Source organism: Hypanus sabinus, chromosome 9 (genome assembly GCF_030144855.1).
Source record: "Hypanus sabinus isolate sHypSab1 chromosome 9, sHypSab1.hap1, whole genome shotgun sequence".
NCBI classification, from domain to species: Eukaryota; Metazoa; Chordata; class Chondrichthyes; order Myliobatiformes; family Dasyatidae; genus Hypanus; species Hypanus sabinus.
Window position 1 is genome coordinate 129499080 of NC_082714.1, and position 19700 is coordinate 129518779.

The window sequence follows — 19700 nt, forward strand, 5'->3', positions numbered from 1 at the left end:
TTCGATAGGACAGCAGTGATGCAGCTGGTAGTGTTGCTGGCTTATTGTTTCAGCAATCCCCATTCAGTCCTGACCTCCTGTGTTTACTGTACAGAGTTTGCATGTTCTTCCTGTGACTGAGAAGGTTTCCCACAGTGCTGGGGTTTCCTTCCACAGTGCAAAATTATTCAGGTTGGTAGATTAATTGGCCACTGTATTACGCTGCTAGAATGTAGGTGGGTAGTTAAGATAAAGGGTGTTGTTGGGAAAGTGGGGAGAATTAAAATAGGATTAGTGCCAATGTGTGTTGATCATCAATACGGACACATCTGAGCTGTATGACTATGATACTATGACATTAGAATAGTAAGCAGTGGCAAGATACTATTGGGATGCTTATAAAAGGATATAATATCTCAGATAGAAATCCAAGATTTTCTCTCCTGGGTGTCATACATAATAATAATTTTCACATGAATGAGAATGAATATTATTAATAAATCACCAGTTCTGAAAATCAGAGAGAGCCAGAGATGCAGAGAATACAAGCAACCCCATTGCAGCTAATGACAAGTTTCAAAGTGCTATGAAATGGCTTTAGTTATTTTCTAATTCCACCTATTGCAAAACAGTTATCAGTTATTTTCTGATTCTAAGTTGTGTAACTATTCATCTATCAACCAACATTAACTTCTAGAAATAACGAAATCAAATGTGTTACTTAAACACCTTGTAAATAATCTGGCAACTTTGATACATGCACGTTGTTATCAATGGACTCGATCTTCTGTTGACTGGCAAACCAGCTGAGCTCATTCCTTAAGCACTCGCTCTTTTGCAGAACAGTTTGCTGGGTGCTGCCAAAGCTGGTATTTAAACTGAGTATTCCACAAACATTCAAAATTACCCAAAAGCTATTAAAATTTAAAATACAGCTACAGATTTGAAACTATTCATTTATTTCTTTAACAACATAAAAGGACCACTTTACAATTAAAATAACCGTAAACATTAAAATCAACTCAATTATATCAATAAAAAAGAAATTACCTTTATTAACCTTATGCCTGAAGCCGTTTCTCTCCATTGAAATCAATGGGCTTGTTGGCATTGTGCCAGCTTCAGCTGGCGCAAGCTCAGTGAACGTATTTCCCAGCCCGAGTACAGGAAAACTGGCAGAAGTCTGCATTCTCCTATTGGACTTCATGAAAATGTCCAGTGATATACATCAGTGACATAAAGGAAAATGTTCCTTTGCTGTAACCCCTGCTCTACCACCAGAGATTCATTATCATTATCAACAAGCGTAAAGCTGTTACTCATTGCAAGGATAGTCCTTGGTATTTGTTCATTGTTCAGTCTTTATGTACTCTGTATTGTGTAGGTGCAAAGGTATATAAGAACACACATCATGAGTTTGGTGCAGATTAACCACTCCTTTAAAAATAAATAAAGGTTATGCACCTGAATTATGGTTTAGAATTAAGTCAGTCAACCTGAAACAAATCTTGTTTCTTAAATCCACATTTTAGCTATCTGCCTGGTCATATTGGTCAATTAAATTTATTTTGAAAAGTTGAAAAAAATTCTGAATGTAGCTATATTAATACACCCTTCTCCTTCCCCTTCTGCAGCCAAAATAAGCATATTTTTTATTCAATGAAAACAACCTGATCATGCCTAGCCAAAAGACTGAAATTCACTTCCAAATTAAATCAAACTGCTTGAACTACACTCTAGGCAAAAATTCACAACAATTTGCAATAAATCAAAATAATTGGTAACTTTGCCTTAGGAAATAATTATTAAACTAAACTTTCCTTTCGAACTAGAATACGCATTCAGCTCATTAATTTGTTCACAAACTTATTTCCTGAAACGGACTGTGCCCGTTCCAACCCAGTACTGCAACCATCCGCATCAATTAGCATCAGGTCTACGTGATTCTTGAACATTTTTCCACTTAGAATAAATGTTTTAGACTATGCTAAGACCAGATCTACAAGAGATAAAGATGCAATTAGCAATATGGCTTTGACTGAAGAAGCTAATGAACACAGAAATATTTAAAGGAAAGAAAATTGCTAAAGAAATGATAAGTTTGAGTGATAATTATTTCCAGCAAAATTTCATTTCATAATAATGTCCATTATTAATTTACAACTGAATTTAAATTGGTCTATACCCTTAAAAAGAAGTCGGATGTATGCACATCTTTTTAGTGTTTTGGTCTCATTTTGGATCAAGAATGGTGTGCAACTCTTCCTGATATTTATTCAATTTGGATTTCTATTTTATCCCTTCAATATCGCCTAGTAAAAATAATGTTGGATTATGTGGAAGTTGTATTCCAATAATTGTTCCAGTAAAGCTCTTAAATTTGTCCAAAAAGGTTGAATTTTAAAACAAGACCAAGTAGAGTGTAAAAAAGTATCAATTTCTTGATTACATCGAAAACATTGATCAGATAAATTTGAGCTTAATCTATTTATTTTTTGTGGTGTAATATATATTTGATGTATAAAGTTATATTGTACTAATCTTAGTCGAGCATTTATTGTATTTGTCATACTGTCAAGACGTAATCTTGACCAACTTGTTTCATCAATTTTAATATTCAAATCAGTTTCCCATTTTTGTCTTGACTTATGAATTCCTTGTTTAATTGCCTGTTTTTGAATCAAATTATACATACCAGAAATATTTTTTTAATTTTTCCTTTATAAATTAAAGTTCCTATTTCATTAGGTTTCGGCAATAGCATTGTTTGACCCAGTTTATCTCTTAAATAAAATAAGCCCTTAATTGGAAATAACAGAAAAGAGTGTTATTTGATATTTTATATTTATTCTTTAATTGGTCAAATGACATTAATATACCTCCTTCAAAACAGTCTCCTATATATCTAATCCCTTTGTGAAACCAGTTATATAAAAGTTGATTATCCATTGTAAAAGAGATAAGTTTATTTTGAATTGAAGGTCTCTTTGCTAATAAAGATTTCTTTATCTCATCATCAACATTTATCTTATTCCATAAATCAATCAAATGTTTTAATATAGGAGATTCTTTCTTTTCCTGTATTCATTTAGATTCTCATTTAAAATTGAATAACTATCAGAAAGAGTTCATAAAAATTGCATTGGCAGTAGCCAAAAAGGCTATTGCAGTTACTTGGAAATCGGATTCATACTTAAGTATAGATTGTTGGAAGAATGAAATTTTCAGCTGCATTCCACTTGAAAAAATTACTTATAATTTAAGAGATAAATATGAAATATTTCTGAAAATTTGGCACCTTTATTTACAAAAGATAGGAATAAATATATAGGTGCTCCAAAGATAAAATTATTGGTTATCTGGGGAAAGAATTAAATATACGTATTAAAGCTATTATGAACATGGATCATGTGGGGATCTTCCGATATCCAGGCATTCTTTCTTTCTTTCTTTCTTTCTTTTTTTTCTTCTCTTTTTTTTCTATAGGGATATGTTAGAGGGGAGGGGTTAAGGGGAGGGGGGAAGGGTTCACAATTTTTTTTTCTTTCTGTAACCTATTTGAAAATTCAATTTAAAAAATTTTTTAAAAAAAGAATGGTGTGCAAGTTATTAGTGCTGGCAGCTGATGATATTATGCAACTGTGTTGATGTTGAACCGTAATTTTGCTAATGTCCAATGACTGTCTATTTTTAACCTAAATGGCTGAAGAGCAGCAGATATGATGCACCCAATTAATGCCATTGAAAGGACATGCCAAGTACTTTTATTGTAGTTGTTTGGTTGACCTGCAGGTCATTACTGTGGAGTTATAGAGTTGTTAGGTGCTTTCTAAGTTAGTCTACAAGGAAAGGGGTGAAAGATATTGAAGAGTTTTATCCTGAGTTCAAGAACAGCGTACAGATTAGTTGTTCCCAGATGCTGGTAAACATTCCCTCGGAATCGTATTAAACTAAGTGAAGAAGCAGGAAGCAGGAAGCAGGAGACGATGCTGAAAGTAGGAGGGAGGAGGAGGAGAAAGAAGGAAGGAAGATGGGGGAAGAGAAAGAAGGAAAGGATGGAGGAGGGGAGAGAGAAGAAATCTGAGTGGGAAGGAGAGTGGCAAATGACTTCAGGCAGGAATCCATAAACATCCTGGTTTTCAGTACTTATTTCTCCCGTCAGAACCTCATTGAGAAACTGAATGTGAGACATTCTTGATTCAGTAAGGATGTCCTCACTGAAACCTTCCTCATATTCAAGCACAATCGTAATTTTTGAGCAGGACAAACCTTATATTTTCAAGAATGTGAGAGGAATGTGACAATTTTTATGCAACCAACCCCTTCTTGGCTGGATCTGATGATATTTGTAGCAATGGATGCACAGAAGGAAATAAACTAAGCAAAGGGAAAGTTTGAGAAAAAGCTGGCTGTAAGTATGTGGATTCCAAACATATCTCCTTGGTGTATAAGCAGGGAAAAGATCATAAGAGTGAAGTACTGTAGGGATACATTATCAAGTAGAAAGATGCTGAGTTTGAGTATCAGAAAAGAGAGATATAGTTGAGATTTTGTATGGGCTAACAAATGACAAAGAGAAGATACTAGAAAGGCTGTATAAATTACCTGTCCCGATGGAATGTATCCGAGGTTGTTATTGGAGGTAAGAGAGGATATTGCTGAGGCCCTGCCCATAGTCACTATTGGATTAGGGTCCAGATTGTTGTTTTACAGTAGTTTTAGCTTTGCTTATGGCCACTATTATGTTTGGATAATCAGGATCAGAATCAGAATAAGGTTTAATATCATTCACGTATGTCGTGAAATTTGTTGTCTTGCAGCAGCAGTACATTGTAATACAAAGTAATAAAAACTATAATTTACAATAAAAAAATATATAAAAATAAATAAGCAGTGCAGAAAAAGAGGAAAAAAGATACTAAGATAGTGTTCACGGGTTCATTGTCCATTCTGACATCTGATGGCGGAGGTGAAGAAGCTGTTCCTGAAACACTGAGTGCATGTCCTAAGGTTCTTGTACCTCCTCCCTCGATGGAGCAATAAGAAGAGGGCACATCCTGGGTAATGGGAGTCCTTAATGTTGCTGCTTTTTTGAGGCATCACCTTTTGAAGGTGTCCTGGGTGCTGGGAAGGCTAGTGTCCATGATAGATTTGGCTGAGTTTACAACTTTCTGCAGCTCTTTCCAGCCCTGAGCAGTGATCCTTCCAATCACAAAGAAGAGAAAATCTGAAGATGCCGGAAATCCAATCAGTACACAGAAAATGCTGGAGGAACTCAACAGGCCAGGCAGCATCTACGGAAAAGAGTACAATCAATGTCTCAGGCCGAGACCATTCAGCAGGACCTTCAATGTGTGTTCCCTCAGCTTACCCTCCCTGAAGTCCACAATCACTTCCTTGGTCCTACTGTTGTTGAGAGCAAGATTGTTGTTGTGACATCACTCAGACAGCTGATCTATCTCACTACTGTATCCCTCTTTGTCACCATCTGAAATTCTGACAACAACACTTGTGTCATCAACAAATTTATAAATAGTGTTTGTTCTGATACTAACCACACAGTCATGGGTGTAGAGTAGAGCAGTGGACTAAACACGCATCCTTGAGGTGTGCCAGTGTTGGTTGTCATTAAGGAGGAGATGGTATTTCCAACCGACACAGACTGTGGTCCTCGGAAGAGGAAATCGATGATCCAGTTGCAGAAGGAGGTACAGAGGCCTAGGTTTCAGAGCTTTTTGATTAGAACTGAGGGCATGATTGTGTCGAACGCTGAACTGTATTCAATACACAGAAGCTTGACGTAAGTATTACTATTGCCCAGGTGAGCCAAGGTCGCGTGGAGAGCTAGTGAGATTGCATCCACTATAGACCTATGATGCTGACCGGAAAATTGCAGCAGGTCCTGGTCCTTGTTTATGTAGGGGGTGATTCTCGCCCTGGCCAGCCTTCCAATCACTTTATCACAGTAAATGTGAGCGCCACTGGGAGATGGTCATTGCTGCAGCTCACCATGCAGTTCCTGGGCACTAATATGATTACCGCACTTTTGAAGCTAGTGGGAACCTCTGACTGTAGCAGTGAGAGACTGAAAATGTCCATAAACACATCTGCCAGGTTTTCAGAGCCCTACCAGGTACACTATCAAGGCCTGTTTGTAGTCACTTGTTTGTCTGCAAACTTTTAGTAACTTGTACATTTGCTTTTATACTTCCATAGTTAATTTGTCTGCAAAGCTGAAGTGTGATTTGTCAGTACCTGTATGCAGGTTTCTTTGCTAACCCAGCTCAGAAAAGCTTGAAGTATAAACCGAAAGAACGGGTGCTTAATTTACTTCTTCACTTGCCTAACTTGCTGCTACAGGCAGACCCTGTCTAACCTGTACCATGATAATGAAATAGCTGCAATCAAAAGATTTTCACCTTATCCTTGACTTCCAAAGAACCTTCTGGTTAGCATCATCTCCAGGCCTAACACTTCCAAATATCTACAGTTTCAGAAATAGTGCATAAAGACTGACAAGTTACAGATCTTACATCTTTCCCCATAAAATGGTATAAAGTCAATATTCAATGACCAGTCAGAGTAATTGGAGACCAAAAAAAATTTAACCTTGGTATTAGGGAAAGTTTGGGAAACAAAAATTAGCGATAGAATTAGCAATTGCTTGAACAAGTGTAGATTAATTAGAGAAAGCATGGATTTGCTTTAACCAAACAGTTAATATGTTTATGGTATAGAAGTCAATGAGGGAAATACAGTTGATGTAATAAAAGACATCAAAAGTCATTTGATAAAGTGCCACTTAATAAATTTATCATCAGGAACCCATGGAATAAAATGCATTGGAGCAACATGGCTGGAAAATTGAAAAAGGGACTTATTAATGCAAAGTTGTTATTTAGACTGGATGAAAATATACACTCAGATTCTCAGGGATCAGTTCTCAGACCATTGTATTTCCTAATAAATATCAGTAGTTTGGACCTGGGTGTATGGGGCACCATTTCATAATTTTCTGATGACAGAAAAGTTGGAGGCATGAACTTTGAGAAAGGTACCATTAGGCAGGGTAAAAGAGATTGAATAAAGTGATTACATAGATGAGAGAATTTAATTATATATGGAGAATGGAGAAGCAAGGACACTGTTGGATACAGGGGAGGTTTCTAAGAAGACCCTACAGAGGTGTTTAAAACCTTAAATGGTATAGATAGAACAGATAAGGAGAAACTGTTCATATTGGGAGGAGACATGGGATGAAGGTGATTGACAAAAGAACCAGAAATGACATGAGGAAACATTCTTTATATAGTGATTAAAGTCAGGAATGTGATGGACCAGGTGATATTATGATTCTCTGATTTGTTATTTAATGTTTACTGTGGGTGATTACTGTTGCTGATCATATTCCATTCTTTTCTATCATAAAGTAGTAGAGAGCTTTGCAGAGAATGAGGTTTCCCCATGGGATTGATAGTAGGATCTGAAGAGGAAGATCTGACCTCAAGATCCATGATCAGAGCCAATGGCTGCACCAAAGCCGGTGAACATGCATGGAGTCCCACCACTGACTCAGTTTTTTATGTCACTCTGTTCCTGCAGAAGAGAGGTTAATGTTTATCTTGTCATGAGAAAATCTTTTTCCATGTAGTGCCATTATTTCCCAGATCAAATTGACTTCTAACAAAGACTTCTATTGCCAGCTGCATCTGGGATGCATTTCTCTAGATTGGATTTAAGTGAAGCAAAGCTACTTATGATATGCCATCTCTTCAGTCCCCGCCACAGCATCTAGTCACTCTGTGTGTGTGTGCGTGTGTGTGTGTGTGTGTGTGTGTGTGTGTGTGTGTGTGTGTGTGTGTGTGTGTGTGTGTGTGTGTGTGTGTGTGTGTGTGTGTGTGTGTGTATGAGATGCTTTTGTACTTAGTCAAGTTATTAAATTCAAAGAGGTTCTGTACAAACATCTGCCATGGAATATGGAGCAAAGCAATTTTCACACCACTGAAACTAAATTACTGGGTAAATGATAATATTACCCAATTTCACTTGAACCTTTACTCAGAGTTATCCTCCACTGGGCTAGCAACACTGACTTTTTGCACTTAGCTGAAACAGTTACATTATTGAATAAAATAGACAAATAGAATGTGATCCATCTTTAAAATAAAGCCACATCATCAACTTCATTGTAAAAGAATTAGTTAAAAAGGAAAATGAGATTCTGCAAATGCTGGAAATCTTCAATAACACCTACAAAATACTGGAGGAAGTCAACAGGTCTGGAAACAGTTCTGGATGGGAATAAACAGTGGTCATTTTGGAGTGAGACTCTTCTTCAGGACTGAATAGGAAGGGGGAAGAAGCCAGAAGAAGTTGAGATAAAGGGAATCCTTTTTCAAAATGTATTAAACTCACAAATTAAAAACTATACTGGTTTTAAAAAGACACTATTAGGGGAAATTGCCTTTCGTAACTAAGTTACAGATTACATATGATTGTTCAATAATTTTTATTGGAGCCCCTGAGTTTCTATGTGAATCTACATTCACTTTTTTATTATCAATTGGGATTTATTTGATATCAATGCTGAAGAATGGAACTCGATTTAACATTGTTCATCTATTTCAGCATCAAATATGCCAGCACAACAATCCCGTAAAGGAGCTGGATTGTTTTGCTTCTATGCCATCAACTAGATGGAGATTGGTGCAAATTAATTTTATGCAGCTGGCAAGCAAGGTGAACTTCTACTCCCACAGCCCTGACCTCAGTCAAAGCTGGATATGAACCTAGGGTCTTCAATACTGTGTTACTTCATTCAAAGATCTTCTAGAACTGGCTTGGTTTGGGGATTGAATATTAACCTCTAGGTTATGGCGATGAGAAATCAGGAGCATAAATATTAGGACATAAATTAACGTTATATACTTGTATTAATTCATTTAAATAGTTCAGCTAAGTGGTTATAAAAATTCTAAGTGGTAAAAAGCAGCACAAGTCAGCTAGCGTCATTCAGAAAAGAAACAACCTTTTCCGCACTTTCAAATTACTGAGCGAGAGTTGTGCATTGAAAATTGAGTGTCTGGGTGATTAAGCGTAGACAAATGATTAAATAAATATGATATCATTTGGAAACGAGAAATCCAATAGTAAAACTCACAATAATATATTCAAGCAGAGATGTCAATAGTATTAAGATATTTTGTGCTAACCAAATTTAACCAATAAATAAAATAAGCTAAGTGTAATGTTTTGCTCTTCCAGAAATCAGTTATTATATCACTGACACTATAAACTTCACAGTCAAAACCATTTTCTCTACTGTAAAGAACTTATATAAGATGTTACTAATTCAGCTATGACAGAAAGACAAGTATTAAGACCATTTTGATTCCAGAATAAAAAAAAACTTCATCTATGTGATGTAACTGCTTTTGCTTCGAGATTTTAAATGGGTTTAAATGATATAATGAAGTGAAGTAATGCCACCATTTCAGCAACACAAGCATGTTTATGGCTCCATGTTAAACCATTTTGATGTACTTTTGTTTGATTTTGTGTGTGGCTTCTGTTGACACTAGGCTACCATTAAGTGCACATGGTTCGAATTGAATGGTTAGAACCTGACCACATCTTCAGACTTCAAGGATATTGCTTGGAAACCCATGAAGAGTCAGCCCAAGGATTTACTTAGTGACAAAGGAAGGGGATTCTCTACTTAAGAAGCACATCCCACATGAAACATTTGAACATGGTTTCCATTGACTTGCTTGTTATTGTTTATGCACTTGTGACATGAATGCTAGTAGGTTTTTACAGATCAGAAAAAAATGATACCATATGCCATTATGTGCTTTTTATGGATTATAATGTAAACAGTCTAATAGCTAATTGCAGTAAACAATGTTGCTTTTACCTTTACCAAACTGGCATCCAAATTACTTGTTGTAACTACCCTTTTGCTACTTAATGCTCCTTTGAACTTCTGTGGAATACCAATTTTACCCTCCTCACAGTCTCAGGTTAATCACGACTCAATAAATGCTATCCCTCTCTAACTAAATCCTTCCTGCCACCTCTAAAACGTGGAACTCCTTTCATTTCAACAATATATTTCAGATGTTTTAAACATTATTTTCTGCAAATACCTGATCCCTTATCTTTACTCAGCTTGGCGGTGTCCTGGTCTTGGACCCCCACCACAGCTTCAAGATAAAAATAATTTGTTTTAAAAGGTTTCAGATGTGGAACATGAGGCAAGAGCAGAGAATGCTGGAGCACACAACAGCTGCATCAACATCCCTGAAGAGGGAGAATCAACATTAGCTCTTCTGGTTGATGACCTACTATTAGTCCGAAGGGAAGATATCCAATAATGATTGGGGCTCAGAAGCCCTTCCTCAAAGTTGAATTGAATTGAATTGACTTTATTTCTTACATCATTCACATACATGAGGAGTAAAAATCTTTACCTTACGTCACCAAGTGTGCAATGTGCATTTTATAATAACAGGATAGTCAATATAACACAGAACTACAATTGTGTCAGCGTGAATTCATCAGTCTGATTGCCTGTTGGAAGAAGCTGTCCCGGAGCCTGTTGGTCCTGGCTTTTATGCTGCAGTACTGTTTCCGAGATGGTAACAGCTGGAACAGTTTGTGGTTGGGGTGACTTGGGTCCCTAATTATCATTCGGGCCCTTTTTATGCACCTGTTGCTGTAAATGTCTTGAATAGTGAGAAGTTCACATCTACAGATACACTGGGCTGTCCGCACCACTCTCTGCAGAGTCCTGCGATTGAGAAAAGCACAATTCCCATATCAGGCAGTGATACAGCCAGTCAGGATGCTCTCAATTGTGCAAGTGGAGAAAGTTTTTAGGATCTGGGGAGTCATGACAAACTTCATCAGCTATCTGAGGTGAAAGAAGTGTTGTTGTGCTTCTTGTCATGCTGAGTTTATTGTCATGTGCAGAAGTACATGTATGCACAGGTACAATGAAAAACTTATTAGCAGCAGCTTCACAAGCACAGAGCATCAGGTAAGCAGTGCTTCTAAGAAAAAATGAAGTAAGCATAAATTATTTAAATTTTTACAAGAAAACACACAGAACAAAAAAAATTAATTTTTTTGCAATTTTAGTCTATTTTCTTAATGAAATGGTCAAACTGTCATACAGCTGCTAAACTGCAGTGATTATGGTTTTGCTCATTGTTTCAGGAACTGAGTGATCAAAGGAAAGTAGCTGTTCTCGAAGCTGGTGGAGTGGGACTTGGGCTGCAGTCTCTCCTGCCCGATGGTAGCTGCAAAAATATGGCATGGCCTAAATGGTGAGGATCTTTAATGATCAATGTCGCCTGTAGATACTGCCAACGGTGGGGAGGGATGTGCCTGTGATGTATTGGGCAGATTCCACTACTCTAAGCAGCTTCTTATGTTCTTGTGCATTCAAATGGCTGCAACAGACCATGATGAAACCAGTCAGGATACATTCAATACTACAGTTGTAGAAGCCTGTTAGAATGTTTGACGATGAGCTGAACAGCTGAATGACCTTAACCTCTTAAGAAAGTAATGATGCTAGCCCCTTCGTGTGTATGTGTGTATTATTGAGATTATCGAGAGAGGTGGGCAGATAGATATGCAGGGAACAGTAGTAAAATGAATCAGCAGGTGGTTAGAAAAACTCACGACAATGACCATGAGCTTGGGAAGGAATTTTGAGGGGCATATTTTGATGGCAAGAAACACCCCACCTTCTTCCTGTCCTTTCACCTGCTGGGAAGAGTAGATTTATTTCAGGTTATGACAGGAATGATGAAGGGTTATTGTTATCTTAATTGCAACCCCCCCCCCATTCCAGTCTGGGTCCTGGCATGAGAAAGACTTAAAATGTGGACCATATCCATAAAGATATCCACAGGAAGGTAGTGGACGCAACCTTAATGTAATGAAGGTAATGGACTACATCCCTTTCAATTATGCACAAACTCATTATCCTCATAGTTTCCACTATCCCACTCCATTCACTTCCAATCCCTGTTTAACTTATTTCTTCCTTCTTTGGCATAGACAGGGCAGATTTTCACCAGGGTGACATATTCATATACTTGGGGCCATAGGTTTAAGGTGTGAAGATGAAGGTTTATAACTCCCTGAGAGTGGCTACCAAAGTTGATCAGGTGACTAAGAAGGCATATGGTATGCTTGCTTAATTAGCCAATGCATTAAGTTCAAAAGCCAGGACACTATGTAGCAGTTTTATAAAATTGGTTAAGCCAGAGCTGGAGTATTGCATACAATTCTGGCCACCCCATTATAGAAGGGAGCAGACGAACCTGGATTAGAGGGCATGTGCTGGACAAACCTGGGTTGTTTTCTCTGGAGCTGCAGAGACAGAGGGGAGATCCGATAAGAGTTTATAAGATTATGAGAGGCATAAATTAAATTAGATAAAATAGACTGACAGTATTTTTTCCCAGTGATGTCTAATAGCAGAGGGCATACATTTAAGGTGAGATGTGGCAATTTCAAAGGAGAGGTGAGGGGAAATCTTCCTTCATAGAGCATTGTGGGTGTCTGGAATGTGCTCCCTGGGATGGGGGTAGAGACTGAAACATCAGGAGCTATTAAAAGACAAATAGAAAGGTATATGAACATGTTTGAAGAAGATATTAGTTTTATTAGTCATTTCATTACTAATTTAATTGCTTCAGTTTAACATTGTGAATGAAGGGTCTAGTCCCGTGCTTTTCTATGTTTTTTCAGTGTGGGAGGAAGTTTACTTTACATAGAGAATGGTGTATGCCTGCAATGTGCTACTGGGAGGGAGAAACAGATATGTTTAAGAGGAATTTGAACAGGTACATGGGCATACAAGGAATGGAGGGATATGAGTCAGGTGCAAGTGAATGAAATTATTTTAATTTGGCACTATGCTTGGCAAAGACATCATTGACTGAAGGATCTAGAAACACTGAGATATAGAAACATAGAAAACCTACAGGACAATATAGGGCTTTCGGCCCACAAAGTTGTGCCAAACATATCCTTACCATAAATTAGTAGGGTTATCCATAGCCCTCTATTTTTCTAAGCTCCATGTACCTATCCAAAAGTCTCTTAAAAGACCCTGTTGTATCTGCCTCCACCACCGTGGCCTGCAGCCCATACCACACACTCACCACTCTCTGAGTAAAAAACTTACCACTGACATCTCTTCTGTACCTACTCCCAAGCACCTTAAACCTGTGCCCTTTTGTGGCAGCCATTTTAACCCTGGGGAAAAGCCTCTGACTATCTACACGATCAATGTCTCTCATCATCTTGTACACCTCTATCAGGTCACTTCTCATCCTCCGATGCTCCGAGGAGAAAAGGCCGAGTTCACTCAACCTATTCTCATAACGCATGCTTCCCAATCCAGGCAACATCCTTGTAAATCTCCTCTGCACCATTTCTATGGCTTCCATATCCTTCCTGTAGTGAGACAACCAGAACCGAGCACAGTACTCCAAGTGGGTTCTGAGCAGGTTCCTATATAGTTACAACATTACCTCTCGGCTCCTAAATTCAATTCCACGATTGATGAAAGCCAATACACCATACGCCTTCCTAACTGCAGAGTCAACCTGCGCAGCTGCTTTGAGTGTCCTATGGACTTGGACCCCAAGAGCCCTCTGATCCTTCACACTGCCAAGACTCTTACCACTAATACTATTTATTCTGCCATCATATTTGATCTACCAAAATGAACCACTTCACACTTATCTGGGTTGAATTCCATCTGCCACCTCTCAGCCCAGTTTTACATCCTATCGATCTGTTTGCGTGTTGTACTACTCGATGTTCTATCTTCTTCTTTGATTATTGTTTCTATTGTTGTTAGGCTAATATTATTTCAGGCTTGAAGGGCAAAAGTTAGGTCTGGCTCTGATTTAAGATTCCTGATATGGAAAAGTTCCCTTCCAACCATTTTTTCTTATGACATAGAATTGTTTCCTCCTTGTTCTACCCTCATAATTTATGGACAGTATCAATCTGCAGGTATTCCATGGAATCACTTGATTTGCATATTCACGGAATGACAAGTTTAAGATTAAGGCTGCCAGACTAGATTCTGACTCCAATGGGAAAAAAAAATTAGGGAGAACTGTAAAGGAACTGCAGGTTGATTCTCATTGCTTTTACACTATCACGTCCGGTCAAAATTTACCCTCTACCTATCAGCTCCTTGTGGAGGAAATCACCATCAGAAACAAGTACCTAAATAGTGAATCATTCAAGGCATTATTACTGCGCTTGTAATATTGTATTCTTCTGTTGTTCTCTTTCAACTACTCTCTTTTATACTCTACATTTTTATTATTCTGTATAATTGACAAGAGGTATACTTAAACTGCTAATTATTCATTAATGCTGACTAGTAAACTTACAAAGGTTGTTAAAGTTTATTTGTTATTAAGTTATCCAAATGTGAATCAAACAATCTTATTAAATCTAATGAATTGACTCCACAATTGCATTTTTGAGCCAGTTGTTAATTGGCTCTTTATTAACTGCCAGTTGATCTAAACATCATCTTTCCAACCGTATTTTTTACAATACAGTTGTGAAAAGATGTTACTCCCAACTTTCCAAGTAAACTATAAACTTCTACCATTGTTTTCACTTAATTGTTAAACTCATGATGTGCATCCAATAAAATTGCTCAATGAATTTATATCATGAGCTGAAAATATATGTATGGGTAGCAGCTGTGGTTTAATTTCTCTTCTCTGCCATAAAAATGGCAATAAAACTCAATGTACACATGAGGTTCTGCAGATGCTGGAGATCTTGAGCAACACACACAAAATGCTGGAGGAACTCAACAGGTCAGGTAGCATCTATGGAGGGGAATAAACAGTTGATAGTTTGGGCTGAGACCTTTAAAGGTATAAATATAAAACTAATATGCAAGTTTGAAGGCTTTAACCATTATATAACATTCATTGGAGATTTATTAATTACAAATTATATTTTTGCTCTTGATGATTTATTTCTAAATATTATCAGTTTGCAGTCAAAATAAAGATTCTGTAAACTGGACCTGCAATGACATATCAAGTTCAAATTCAAATTTAAATTCAAGTCCATTGTCATCTCACTCTAATCTTGTACATATACAACCAAATGAAACAACGTTCCTCTGGACTCACAAAACATCTCTCACCCGCAGCACATGAAACAACATATTGCCAGAAATAAGCTAACAAAATGTGATTCAAAACACATGTAGTGCACAGTTTAGGTAAACAGTAAATAGGTTGTTGAACTAGTGAAGAGACCTTGGTGGTGGCAAGGTATTCACTAGTGTCATAACCTGAGGGATGAAATTGTAACCGAGTTCCTGACAGTATGGGTAAAAGAGATTGTGGGATCAGTGGTAGGGATCCTTTAAAATACTTTAGGCCCATTGTGTACAATACTCTTGGTAAATGTCACAAATAAGGAAGAGGGAGGTCTCAGAGATCCTCTTGTTAGCTTTTACTGTCCTCTGTAGGGTCTTATGCTGATGCCTTGCAGATTCCAGACCACCCAAAGATACAGCCAGACAAGACACTCTCGATGGTGCTCCTGTTAGAGTGGGGGCAGGGAGTCTTGCATGCCTCAGTTTCCTCAGGAAGTGTAGGCTCTGCTGTGCCTTTTTGACTATTGAAGAGGTGTTGTGGGTCAAGATTAGATCGCCCATCATATGCACACCAAGGAACTTTGTGCTCTTCACTTTCTATGTAGTGTCACTGATGTGCTATGGAGAGCGGTTGACCTGAGCCTTCTTGAAGTCCACAGTCATCCCTTTTGTCTTGTCCACATTGAGACTCAGGCTGTTGTTCCCACACCATTTGACAAGCCTCTCTGCCTCCTCTCTTTTTCAATCTTTTTATTAATCTCAACATGATAAGATTAGTACATAGATAATGGGAGTACAAATTTACAAGATTAAAATGAACATAAAAGGATACACAAACAATAAGTACATTATAGTTAAGTCTTCCCAAATCATGAATGATACAAATGTCATATAAATGAAACAAAAAAACTAAGTAATTCATGTTGAAAAAAAACAGAAAAGAGAAAAAGAAACAAAATATTAATACCCTAAAAAAAACTAAACTAACAAACTAACCACTAACTATTAAGAAAAAAAAGGAAAGAAGAAAAAAGAATGGCCTGTTTATAGTATCTATATAAAAAATTACAAAATCATCACTGTCCCCCCCAAACTCCGATCCTCTCAACATATATATACCGGTAATCAAAATGGGAAAAACAAATAGGATTGGAACAGGGTCAAATTACATCATGTGAAAATATTGCATAAATGGCCTCCAAATCTTTTCAAATTTAATAGAAGGGTCATATATGACACTTCTAATTTTCTCCAAATTTAGACATAACATAGTTTGAGAAAACCAATGAAATTTGGTAGGGGGATTAATTTCTTTTCAATTCAACAAAATAGATCTTCTAGCCATTAACGTAAGAAATGCAATCATCCGACAAGCAGAAGAAGATAAATGGATTGACTCCATCATTGGTAAACCAAAGATTGCAGTAATAGGATGAGGTTGTAAATCAATGTTCAATACTGTGGAAATAATATCGAAAATGTCTTTACAATATTTTTTCAAAAGCGGACATGACCAAAATATATGAGTTAAAGAAGATATCTCAGAATGACATCTGTCACATATAGGATTTATATGGGAATAAAAATGAGCCAATTTATCCTTGGACATATGAGACCTGTGCACAACTTTAAACTGTATCAACGAATGTTTAGCACATATAGAGGATAAATTAACTAATTGAAGAATTTTATCCCAATTCTCAATAGGGATAGTAAAGTTAAGTTCTCTTTCCCAATCATTTTTAATCTTATAAAAGGCCTCTGAGCATATTTTCATAATTATATTGTAAACATTTGAAATTACACCTTTCTGAAAAGGATTTAGTTCTAACAATTTCTCCAAAATACCCAAAAAATGAAGATTTGGAAAGATAGGAAGTACAGTGTTTAAGAAATTCCTAATCTGTAAATATCTAAAAAAAATGAGATCTGGGCAAATTATATTTATTAAATAATTGTTCAAAAGACATAAAACAATTATCCAAAAATAGATCAGAAAATCATAATATTCCTTTAGTCTTCCAAGCTGAATAAGCTTGGTCCATAATAGAAAGATGAAAAAAGAAATTGGATACAATAGGAATAGTTAAAACAAATTGATTCAACCGAAAAAATTTTCAAAATTGAAACCATATATGTAAAGTGTGTTTGATTATCGGATTGTCAATTTGTTTATGCAATTTAGAAAGAGCAAAGGGAAGAGAAGTCCCTAAAATAGAACCCAATGAAAATGAAAAAGGATTTTCTCTGCCTCCTCTCTGTATGCCAACTCATCATTGGTGCTGATGAAGCCAACCACTGATGTATCATCAGCAAACTTGATGATACGGTTTAAGCTGGATCTGGCAGCGTGGCTGTGGGTCAGCAGTGGGCTGAGCCCACAGCTGTGGGGACACCAGTACCAGCATGATGGGGCTTGAGATGCTGCTGCCAACTCTGACAGCTTGGGGTCTTCCACCAAATCGTCTAAGATCCAGTTACAGAGAGAAGTGTTGGTTCCCAATGAGGACGGTTACCCAGCAGCCTCTGGGGGATGATTGTGTTCAATAGCAAGCCAAAATCAATGACTAACAACCTGGCACGTTAAGCATCATTTTCTAGATGGGACAGGTCAAAGTGGAGGGCCAAGGCTATGGCACTATCAGTGCACTGGTTTGAGTGAAAAGCAAACTGGAAAGGGTCCAATGTAGCTGGAAGGTAGGGTTTTTCTTTGTACAATCCATTACCAGCCGGTCAAAGCACTTCAAGCTGGTTGAAATCTGAGCCACTGGACCGTAGTAGTTTAACCAGTTACCATTGCTCTCTTAGACACCAGAATGACAGTGCATTGTTGCAAAGAGATATTAAAGATGGTTATTAAGATCTCTGTTAGCTGGGCCACACAACCCTTCAACACCTGAACAGGTACGTTGTCCAGCCCCACAGCTTTGAGTGAGTTTACCCTGACTAGTATCCTCTTCTGCTCAGCTCCGGCCAGACAGGGTGCCTGTTCCTCAGGGAAGAGGGGGCTTTTTGCAATGTCACATCATTCATTGTGTCAAAACATTCAGCCCATCAGGAAGGGAGGTGTCGCTGTCATTGAACTGCAGGGTGGACTTGTGATCTGTTACAGTTTGTATACCTTGCCATATGTGCTGCAAGACCCTGATGTCACAGAGGTGCCTGTGAATTTTCTGTGCATACTCTTGCTTTGTCTTTCTAATGGTGTGTGAGAGCACAGCCCTTGCTGACATGGGAGTTGTCCTATCCCTCGATCTGAAGGCAGTGCTCTAATCCCTAAGCAGTGCATGCACCTTTGTGGTCAGCAATACTTTCTGGTTTCTCCTGGCAGTGTAGTATTTAATCACAGTAGTGTCCTCAATGAATTTTCTTATATAGCTAGTCACTAATCTCGCATATTCATCAATGTAGAAATATCTATGACTGGTGGGACCTGGGTTGAACTTCCAGCCTTAGAAACTGAGGAACATCTAAGAGAGGAAACATCTGAGAATTTGTCGTCGGTTGGTGTCTTGCATTTGCCAATTTCTTGAGAACTATATTGGCCAAAGTCTAATGGAACTTGTATCTTAATAAGGTGCAGATTAGAATTACAAAAAATAATGGAAATGAGAAAAATAAAGACAGCACTTCAATAAAAAAAAGACCAGGATATTTACAATAGATATTGACACAAATAACATATTCTTGTATTTGTAATTTTTTTTGGAATTAGCATTAATTTTTAAGTGTTCAACTTTCAAGTGTTAGGGACAATTCTCTTTCCACTGGTACTGCTTGATCTATTGACCATCTCTGCTACTTCCTTTCATTTATCATTGATGTAAAGCTTTCCTGCACAATCACTCAGACTTTCATAGTCTTCCTAATGTGATATGACCAGAAATGTATCCTAAATGGTACTTTTATTACGATAAAAAACAAATCCTAGTTTGGTTCTCCATTCTTCTATTTATTTGTTCAGAATGCCATGTGATTTACTACTCATTCTCTCAATTAGCTTGCCATATTCAAGAACTGTTCAAAGTTCAAAGTTCAAAGTAAATTCATTATCAGAGTTCATACATGTTGAACATCTACTATACATTTTTGGTCTTCTGAAGTGCAGAATAGCAACAACTGAACTTCACTGCAGGAAGTAAGTACATATGAAACCAGAAATGTTACTGATATATTATCGGATAACAGTAGTTTTCATTGTTGAAGCTCCATCTGTATTCAGTTATTGGTGAAAACGTAATGGTAAAATGGGATTCACTTTTGCAGATTTTCAACAGAGTACTTGACATTAAATTGACATTATTCCATGACATAAAGATTTTGATTTATTATTTCTTTGGGAAAGTTAGAAAATATTTTCTTAGATAACTACACAAATTTTCTCCCCAGGAGCTATGGTGAAGATTTACCCCACCAACCCCAGTACACAGTATTAGGTTACAATTCCAATTACTGCAGTGATATTTGTATTAATTTAAAACTAAACTAAAGTTATTAATAGTATCATGCCTGAACTGTTAGCATGATGTTTGTACAGGGAATGTAACAT

General features: G+C 37.2%; 1 protein-coding gene across 3 annotated transcripts in view; it reads left to right on the forward strand.

The window, feature by feature from the left end:
* The window catches only part of fitm2 (fat storage inducing transmembrane protein 2), a 150269-nt gene that overhangs the window by 69901 nt on the left and 60668 nt on the right, over positions 1-19700 (forward strand). For 2 of the 3 annotated variants that reach the window (XM_059980567.1, XM_059980568.1), the window contains one exon: positions 11200-11309. The exons of the other annotated variant lie outside the window; for it this stretch is intronic. The gene's annotated coding sequence lies outside the window, so the exon portion shown is untranslated. The remainder of the gene's footprint in view (positions 1-11199; positions 11310-19700) is intronic. 3 annotated transcript variants of the gene reach the window in all.